This window comes from Dipodomys spectabilis, unplaced genomic scaffold (assembly GCF_019054845.1).
Source record: "Dipodomys spectabilis isolate Male_0828 unplaced genomic scaffold, ASM1905484v1 ptg000468l, whole genome shotgun sequence".
Taxonomy (NCBI): Eukaryota; Metazoa; Chordata; class Mammalia; order Rodentia; family Heteromyidae; genus Dipodomys; species Dipodomys spectabilis.
The window spans coordinates 245,197-254,931 of record NW_024871145.1 but is presented as its reverse complement, the minus strand read 5'-3'; positions in this window follow the sequence as shown (position 1 = coordinate 254,931).

Sequence of the window (9,735 nt, the reverse complement as noted above, 5' to 3'; positions counted from 1 at the left end):
AAAAATGAACCACTAACACCTGGCACAAGGTGATGTTTTTTACAAGGTTGGTCCTCAGAAAAAAGGTTCAGAAAAGAGACAAGAAGTCACTTTTAACCTAAGAATTGCAGTTGGTACAGATAGATTTGTGTGCTAATAGTTAAGCCTCAGATTTGCTTTTCAGGATTTATAGTGCAAGGTACTAGTGCACACTTGTTAATATTTCATTACTATCTCTCTAGCACAGATCTAACTAAAGACCTGTTGAGAAGGGATGTTTAGAGATAACTCAGTAAGGAAATTTTTTAAGGACAAAACTTTGTTGAAAATGAACCATATTGGATTAGTTGAAATTTCAAGTTTAATTGTGCTGCCCATATATGAAGATGAGACTGCTAATAAGACCGTCTATGGACATGCACTTTGTTTCCTTAGTAATAAGAATGCATTCACAGTAACCCAGGTTCTCTTGCCTAATTTCTCTTTTGAGGCTAGTTGGGTTCAGGATTAGTCTGGATGTGGAGCAGATACTTGTTTTTATGGGAAATGCTAACAACAGGTCAGAAGAGGGATTGAACTCATCCCAGGCCTTTAACCAAAAGAGCTAACTACCCAGTAGTAGTCAAATATTCTACACACTAAAACAAGTCTGCTCTAGCAATTATCTGGCTATTGTCACTGTTATCACCGTAGCTATAAAGATTATTTCAAAGCTCATTCTTTCATATTTTCTAGCTTTCAGTCCTACCTAAGTATCAAGGAGATTTGACTTGTAAATATGGTAGTTGTTTACTAAGGATATGTACTGCTCTTGCAAGGAAATAATGTCCAAAGCTTCACTTATTTTTTTTTAATATAAGCAGATTTCACTGTCTTATGGCGCTTATGTAATACATTTATCTTTTTAAAAGAATTGTTTGTGTAAAAGTCAGGATTTCTTTATATTTGTGAGCCTCCTTGTCCCCTTTCCTAAGGTGTAATGGTTTCCAGATCTGCGGGGTAGTCCCGATTAACTAAAAACAAAAATCAATTTGGGCATAATTCATTATTATAGGGTTATTAATTTTAAAACAACAGCACATTGTAAGTATAAAAGAAAGTTACTGACAACAGGTACCTCCCTAACCTCCCCAAATGTATTACTCATTTATGAAGTATTCAAGTAAGAGGTAACTCAAGCAGAATGCTGGTTTTGAATGTAGATGATGAAGCTATTAATAAACACTGGAAATAGAACCTTTAAGTTTTTAGTCTTTCAATAGGATGCACATATTTGACATGTGCAAATGGACACCTATTTCAAATAGCACTCATATCTATTGGGTTGTGTAGATTGCTACATTTCTGTTTTGCAAAATTAATGACTGATATGTACTCATTAGTGTTGTGGACATTAAAGACAAGGTCATAAGTACACGTCAGATACACAATGGACAACAAAATTTTTCCCCTACCAGTGTCCAAACACCTATTCTTGAGGGAGCATTTTTCTTGCAAAAAACCTTACATTTCATTTTTTTAATCTTTGCACTTTTTAATTACAGAAAGGTTCTGTCTTTAAGACCTAATTTGAACATATGCCATAATAGGAGCAAAAAATAGACAATTTGGGGAGATTACATTGTTTAAAGCACTGTTTAGAAAGCCAAGTACTAAAACCTAAGCTTAATTGAATATTTCTGCTGGTTTTAAAAATTGGGTTACTAGTGTGAAACATTTGCAGTGTTTTTTTTTGTTGTTTCACTCTAAGCTGACAAGGTTGAGCTTAGTACTAAAGAACAAAATTGAACAAAGTAGTTTGCAGACTGGCAACACTAAAAAGAGTTGTGTTGCCGATTTGGCATATTCTAAAAAAAAACATGATAGTTATACATCAATGGTGTTAATGGAGATAGAAATTGAGAAAACTGTTCACATTAGTGCTGGATGTAGGCTACTATACAGTTTATTTAAAAAACACCTTAATTCCAGGAATTAATACACAGAATCTCTTAAGAATACGATCATTTAAATTTATTCAGATATTAAGATTAGGAAACTGGTTAAGTGTGTTACCTCAAGTAATGTATTCCCCACCCCTCTGGGAAAACATCCCTTTTTGTGCCAAGTACTCTCCTATTGTCTATGTCTCATTGAAGGGTTATCATTTACTATGCTTTGTGTATAACAACCTGCTTCCCAAGTGTCCACCGTAGAAAATGGGTTGACCATTAGCTGACTTGCAGTCCACTCCCCAAACACCCATGTTTGCAATAATGCCTCTTACCTGGGCTATTCTTAACAGCTTGCTAGAATACAGTGGCACCTTGTGGTTGTTGATATTTTTATTTTACAGATGGAGGGTATTTTTGTCCACTCTGCTTTATTTTTTGTCAGTAGTGGGGCTTGAACTCTGGGCTAGGGCTCTGACCCTCAGCTCTTCATCTCAAGGCGAGTGCTCTACCACTTGAGCTACAGTGCCACTTCTGGTTTTCTGGTGGTTAATTGGAGATAAGAGTCTCACAGACTTTCCTGCCCTGGCTGGCTTTGAACCATGATCCTCAGACCTCAGCCTTCTGAGTAGCTAGGATTACAAAGTGTGAGCCACTGGAGCTCTGCTACTCTGCTTTATTCCTTTGGGCTTTTTGTGAATGGAAATAACTTGCAATTTGCCTTATTTGATTTTTTAAGAAAGTTTTACCATACTGACTTCCTGACAATTGTATTACCATTATGAAATAGAAGCCATGCTTGTAGGGCACTTTTATTTACTAGTCTTATGAGACAATACTGATCACTACTTTAAGTATTCTGTACTTTAGTTCTATGAGAGGTTAATAAGGCATGTGTTAAAAGGTTGCTATGTTCCTTTTCCTTTGGTATAATTCAGTATAATATTCAATAACAGTGTTATAGTTCATTGAGTTAACTAGTAAATTGTTCTTTTGTAAAACATTTGGAAATGTAAACTGATGTAACATGCTTCAGTTGGAAAGTTAAAAGTGTGAGGTCTAAGGAACTGGTGTTCATTTATTTTGGAAAGCAACTATAAACAGCTGCGAGTTCAATACCTGTCCATGTTTTTAGCATTCTGAAGTTAAGAATTTCCCAGGTAGGGACATTTCTAAAGCATTGTCTACTCACTTAATCCTAGTTTGTATCTAAAAGTCTACAGCATAGATTAGAGCTGTTACCAGGGTGGTAGAACTCTTAAGGGAATAAAAGAACTAGGCTTGTCCATTGACACTCGGTTACAGTGACTGACTTGGTTTTGATTAGGACTTGTTTCCTGAGTTTCCACAAGTTCCTGTGTAGTCATTTGGTTGAATAGTTGCTATCTTAAAGACATGCAGTGAAAGTGAAACCCATTATGCCATTGTGCCTTGTTATTTCAAGGTTCCTCTATCAGTTTCTGATCTTGCATATCAATTCTAGTAGCAAGTTATGGCTGAACCAGCTGCCCAGCCTTATGTATTTAGTGCCCTGTTACTAACATTCTTTTAATTGATTTGATTTGCATAGGTATTAACTGTCCAATGTTTGGATTTTACCTCGATAGCTCCATTTGTCCCTGGTGCTGCTTTTAAAGATGTTAGAGCCATGTGATCAGGTATCAAGTTGAGTAAGGTACGCAATTGGCCTGGGTATGTATCTGTGCCTGTTTTATCTTCTCCCAGGAAGAGAGCTGCTTTGGTAGATGTTTACGTGGATTCATTTAAAGAACTGGGCAGCAGTCTTGGAAAGCTTTCTGACACCTGTAAGAACCTAAAGAGATTTGGAAGGGGAACAATAACAAAGGCTGCCTTTATGTCCTCGAACATGAAGCACAGAAATGTATGCTCTGTAAAGACTAAAATGATTGTTATACCAGGGCTTCCTGACCTCTGGGAGAGAAACTTCAAAAAATCAGAGCACAAAATAAATCTGCTTTATCTGGTTTCTCATTTTCTTTCAATTTAAACGTGAACACAACACCCTTCTACAAAATATATCCAACAAAACTCCTGGTAAGGAAGCCCTGTAATTAAATTTAAGAATGTATCAATTTTCCTTTTTTTTTGTACAGTGCTTTACACCTGCTAAAAAAAAAACTTGTTTAATGCAAAACAAGACCTTGAAAGGTCAGTCATTTTAAAAAGTCGGTTTGATAATAGTTCTTTTAGGAAGAAGCTTTTTCCCTATGTAAGATGTCATACTGCAGATTTAAAATATAGACTATCAATAAAATGCATGAAGTGATTATTTGTGCTTTTTTAATCTCTCCTTGGGGTTTTATTTTATTAAAGGGGGACTTTAATAAAGGTTTTATATGGTTTTATTGCCTCAAGCCAATGTCACATAGACTTGATTTTTTATTTTTTTACTTTTTATTTTGCCCGTCACGGGGCCTGAACTCTGGGCCTGGGCGCTGTCCTTCAGCTCTTCAGCTCAAGGCTAGCGCTCTCACTTGAGCCACAGTGCTACTTCTGGCTTTTTCTGCTTATGTGGTACTCAGGAATTGAACCCAGGGCCTCATGCATGCTGGGCAAGCACTCTACCACTGAGCTATCTTCCCAGCCCTTAGACTTGATTTTTTAGAATCAAGGGGAGTTCCCATGCAATCTTGGTTTTAATTTCCCCTCCCAGCTGAGTGTGGGTGGGTACATTTTATGGTACTTCTTAAATATTACCTGTGTTGTGTAGTTAAATGGCTTAATTTCTGGTAAGATAAAGGAATATATTCCAAGAAACATGGGAATATTTGTATAAATGGCATTTTAAGTAGGTGCATCTTTGAGGTTTCTTTTATTTCCACCATTGTCCTGGCCACTCTTGTTTCATCTGTACACAGAGCTCTTCTGGGTGTTCATGCGTGTGGTACAGCTTGAGACTTCATCCCTGCATCCAGTCTCTTAAACGTCCAAGCAACTAAGATGCCTTTGTCTCTAAGTAGGGTCATCACATTCTGATAAGACTTCCCTGTGATATGCATTTAGCTAATGGTGAAAATTTTAATACTTTTCATCTTCTCTGGTTCCTATAGAGCTCTGTCATTGACATCTGAACTCAGTTTCTCAGGATAGTTTTTTTAGGTTTTTTTTTTTTTTGTCTTTTTTAGTACTAGGAATCCGACCCAAGAAGTTGCGCTTGCTGGGTGAATGCTTTGCCACTGAGCTACATTCCAGCCCTCAGGATAGTTTTGGTGTGCAAAGCTTTTCACCTTACCTTCTCATGGGGCTTTCATGATTCTGTTCTTTGAAATACCACTAACGGGAAGACAATACGTGAGCATTTTTGTGAGGGAAAGTTGAAAACACTCAGATTCTTAAAATAGTATTGGATAAGATAAACCTGGGTAGAGTAATTCAGGGTCTGGACATTGTCTCTGAGCCTACCTGCCCCCCCCCCCCCCCCCGGTCTCCCCTCCATCTCCGTTTCCTCCCTCCTTCCCTCTCCTCTTCTCCCTCTCTACTTTTTCCCCTCTCCATCCACTGTCCATTTTGTGTCCTCTCTCTCTCTGCTAGTGCTCTACCACTTGAGCCACAGCTCCCCTTCCAGCTTTTTGGTAGTTAGGAATAAGTCTCACAGACTTTCTTGCTCAGGCTGGCTTTGAGCCATGATTCTCAGATCTCAGCTTTCTGAGTAGCTAGGGTTATTCAGGAGGAGTTAGGCATGAGCCACTGATGTCCAGCTAAACTTCACTCTTTTTTTGCTAGTCCTGAAGCTTGAACTCAGAGCCTGGGCACTGTCCCTGAGCTGCTTTTGCTCAAGGCTAGCACTCTACCTACCACTTGAGCCACAGCACCACTTCCAGCTTTTTCTGTGTATGTGGTACTAAGGAATTGAACCCAGAGCTTCATGTATGTTAGGTAAGCACTCTGCCACTAAGCCAGAATCTCAGCCCTGAACTTCATTCTTAATGGTCATTTTTTGTAGTTTTGTGGATAGAACCCAGGGTCCTGTGCACATAAATCTCATGTTCTACCACTGGACACTCCTGACCTCTATAGGATGAATTTTAAAACAAAGGTAGGATCCAGTTTTTCAGGTTTTGAATTCAAGGAAGGTGCAAATTTTAAGACTTTATAGATGGATTACAATTAGCCATATTACAGATGGCTAAACTTTACCTGTATAGATCACTTAGTTACAAAGAGGTAGGAATATTACAGCCTGTTTTATAGAGATACAGATACTTGATAATGCATTGAGGGGTACATAAGTTGCAGAGTTATTTTCACTCATAGTTTTGATTCCAGAATTCCTGTGTTCTTAATTCCTCAGACATGTGCCCTCCTGTTGTTTTTTCTTTATTTAATATTGCTAAATCTTTTTTTTTTTCTTTCTTTTTTTTTTTGGGTCCGGTCGTGGGGCCTGAACTCTGGGCCTGGGCGCTGTCCCTCAGCCCTTCAGCTCAAGGCTAGCGCTCTACACCTTGAGCCACAGCGCCACTTCCGGCTTTTTTCTTTTTGCGTATGTGGTGCTGAGGAATCGAACCCAGGGCCTCAGGCATGCAAGGCAAGCGCTCTACCACTGAGCCACCTTCCCAGCCCCAATATTGCTAAATCTTAGCTAGATTGTTTATGAGGTATGATTTCTTGAATAAATACCTATTTGAGCTCGTTGGCCAAGGGGGAAAAAGGGCAAATCATTATTTCTCTGGTAAGTAAAAACCAGACTGTACATTTGCTTTGGACATTACCAAATACACCATAGCACTATAATTTTTTAAATGTTATTGTTATTGTAAAGGTAACATAAAGAGGGATTATAGGTATATAAGTCAGATATAAGCCACATTCCCAGCCCAAGAGTACATTTCTTTTTGAACAATGTCACCCCTTCCCTCCCTTGCTCTCCCAGTTTTTCCTTCCCATTCCCACCCACCAGTTGTATAGTTCATTTTCAACAGTGTCTAGTGAGTATCACTGCTGCATTTGTTCACCTTTTGTCCTACCATTTTTGTTTTTGAAAGTCTAGAAGTAGGCTACAATAAAATTTAGGTAATCTGTTTAAAGGTCCCCTCAACTCATCACATGTGCCTTTGGCTCCCAATTATGGCTCAATGTGAGATGAAATCAGTAGGATTGGAGCTCCCTTTTTTGCCTTTAGTAAAATGCTAGCCAGCTTATTAGCATAGAAGTAAATACCCTTTAAACTTGGGTGCCTTGGGCAGCCGGGGACATTCCAAGAACATTGTCATTACTCAGAAGATACTTGGAATTTGTTTCAATTGCTTTTGTACCAATATTATGAGCCATTAAGAGATGAAATCCTATTCAGTGTATTCCCTTCATCTGCTCCTATTGAGATCAATTTTGGCTATTTCCAAGAATTATTTTTTTTCTAAATGAATGGATATTTGCCACATAAGCATATTCAGAAATGTTCTGTAGGTCCTAAAATCAATTGCAAACAAGTGAGTGATGTTTAATGCTGCAAGTACTGAAAGGATTATGCCCTACTCAACATTAGGAGTGCCCACTCACAAGGAGATATACTAGTGGGAAGATACGTAACAAAGCTTTAAGAGGTGTACACACTAAGCCTGACATTGGTGGCTCACGCCTGTAATCTTAGCTAATCAGCAGGCTGAGATCTGAGGACTTTGGTTCAAAGCCAGCCTGGACAGAAAAGTCTGTGTCACTTATCTCCAACTAACCACCAAAAAGCTGGAGTGGAGGTGTGATTCAAGTGATAGAGCACCAGCCTTGATCAAAAAATCCAAGTGAGAGCATGAGGCCCTGAGCTCAAGCTCCAGTACTGGCACACACACACATACTAGCTCTACTGTAACTGCTAGAGCTAGTATGACACTTAAGTAGAACAGTGAAAAATACATGGATGAACAAGGCTCTTCTGAATTCCCAGGTTATTTCCTCAGCGTTTAATAGAAGATAAGCATGTGGGGAGCTAAATACATCCTAGTTAAGATTGTGCTGTTCTGAGGATTTCTTTTTGGCAGAAGGTACTTGAAGCCTCTGAAATATTCCTGATTTTATTACTACGTGGTCTTGGTGACTGTGGTGTACCTTCTTTTATAAAAGATTCAGGATTGGCCCTCTGTATGCACCAAATGCTCTTATAGAATAGCTGTCCAGTGGAAATACAAGTCATGTAATTTTAATTAGCCATATTGTTAAAGATAAATGTCTTAATGTTTTTATTTAATTATTTCAGCATGTAACCGGTATAAAAATGATTAGTGAGACACTATATTTTCCCCACACTTCAAAATCTGGTATGTATTTTATACTTTAAAAGTACTTCTCAGGCCAGGCACCAGTGGCTCACACCTGTAATCCTAGCTACTCAGAAGGTTGAGATCTGAGGATCACCGTTCAAAGCCAGCCAAGGAAGGAAAAGTTCATAAGACTCATCTCCAATTAACCATCAGAAAACCAGAAGTGGCGCTGTGGCTCAAGTGGTAGAGCATTAGCCTTGAGCTGAACAGCTGAGTGACAGTGCCCAGACCCAGTGCTGTAATCCTTGCACTCAGGAGGCTGAGATCTGAGGATCACAGTTCGAAGCCAGCCTGGGCAGAAAAGTCCCCGTCAGACATCTCCAATTAACCACTACAAAACCAGAAATGGCACTGTGTGGCTCAAGTGGTAGAGTGCTAGCCTTGACCACAAAGAGTTTCAAGCCCCACAACTGACAAAAAAATATTACCTACTGACCTTTGTTACCCCTGAACTAATAAGAACTCATTTGAATTTTATAGGGAAACTATTGTGTTGGCTTAGAAGGTCACAAATCTCTCTCTCTCTCTCTCTCTCTCTCTCTCTCTCTCTCTCTCACACACACACACACACACACACACACACACACACACACACACACACACATGAGTACTTGGATTTGAACGAAGGGCCACTTGAGCTATAATACCTACTGCTTTCTCCTCTTTTGAGCTTCAGATCCTTCCTACCAAAGAGTGACATCTGTTAGCAAAAGATCTTAGCTGGTTAGAGAAATCCATTCCAACTGCAGCTTTATGTGGCAGCTGATAAAAACAAGCACCTGAGGTTTACATAGTTCAAATTCACCTTGCTAATAGATGTTAAATCATTTCCAGAAAGTTCATGTGAGATGGCTGCATTCTTGACATGTGTTAGAAACAGCTAACCCGGACTTATAATGGTTCTAATTGTGTGTGTGTGTGTGTGTGTGTGTGTGTGTGAAGTTAATAAGTTAAGTGAGGTTTTTGGGCTGCAACAGGAAAGGTAGACACTGGAGAGTAGTGAATATCATATCAGACTACAACCTCAATGAAAGCAAATATTTCTCAACACCCAGTCTGATAACATTGCTGTGTTTAGAAGAGCCTTTGGAATTAACGTTTTGGAAGAATTTCTATTTATTTGCTTGGCGTTATTTGGGCCTTATGTGTGAATATAATGTAACATTATGTGGCTTTTTACATTTAAATTAGTACTAGAGGTTAGATGATGCTTTCTAGCATGTGACTCAGTCTCTCTCCATATGAATCTGACTGTTTACTTGTGAGAAGCCAAAGGAACTCATCACCCAGTCATAAAAAGAAGTTGAGGCAGGCCTGGGAATGTGGCTTAGTAGTAGAGTGTTTGCCTAACATGCATAAAGCCCTGGGGTTGATTCCTCAGTACCATATAAACAGAAAAAGCTGGAAGTAGCACTGTGGCTCACATGGTAGAGTACTAGCCTTGAGCAAAAGAAGCTCAGGAACAGTGCTCAAGCCCTGAGTTCAAATAATTAAGGCAGAGAAAGGTAATTGTAGCTCATCCAGTTTATTTTTTGTCAAAATCTTAACAAATG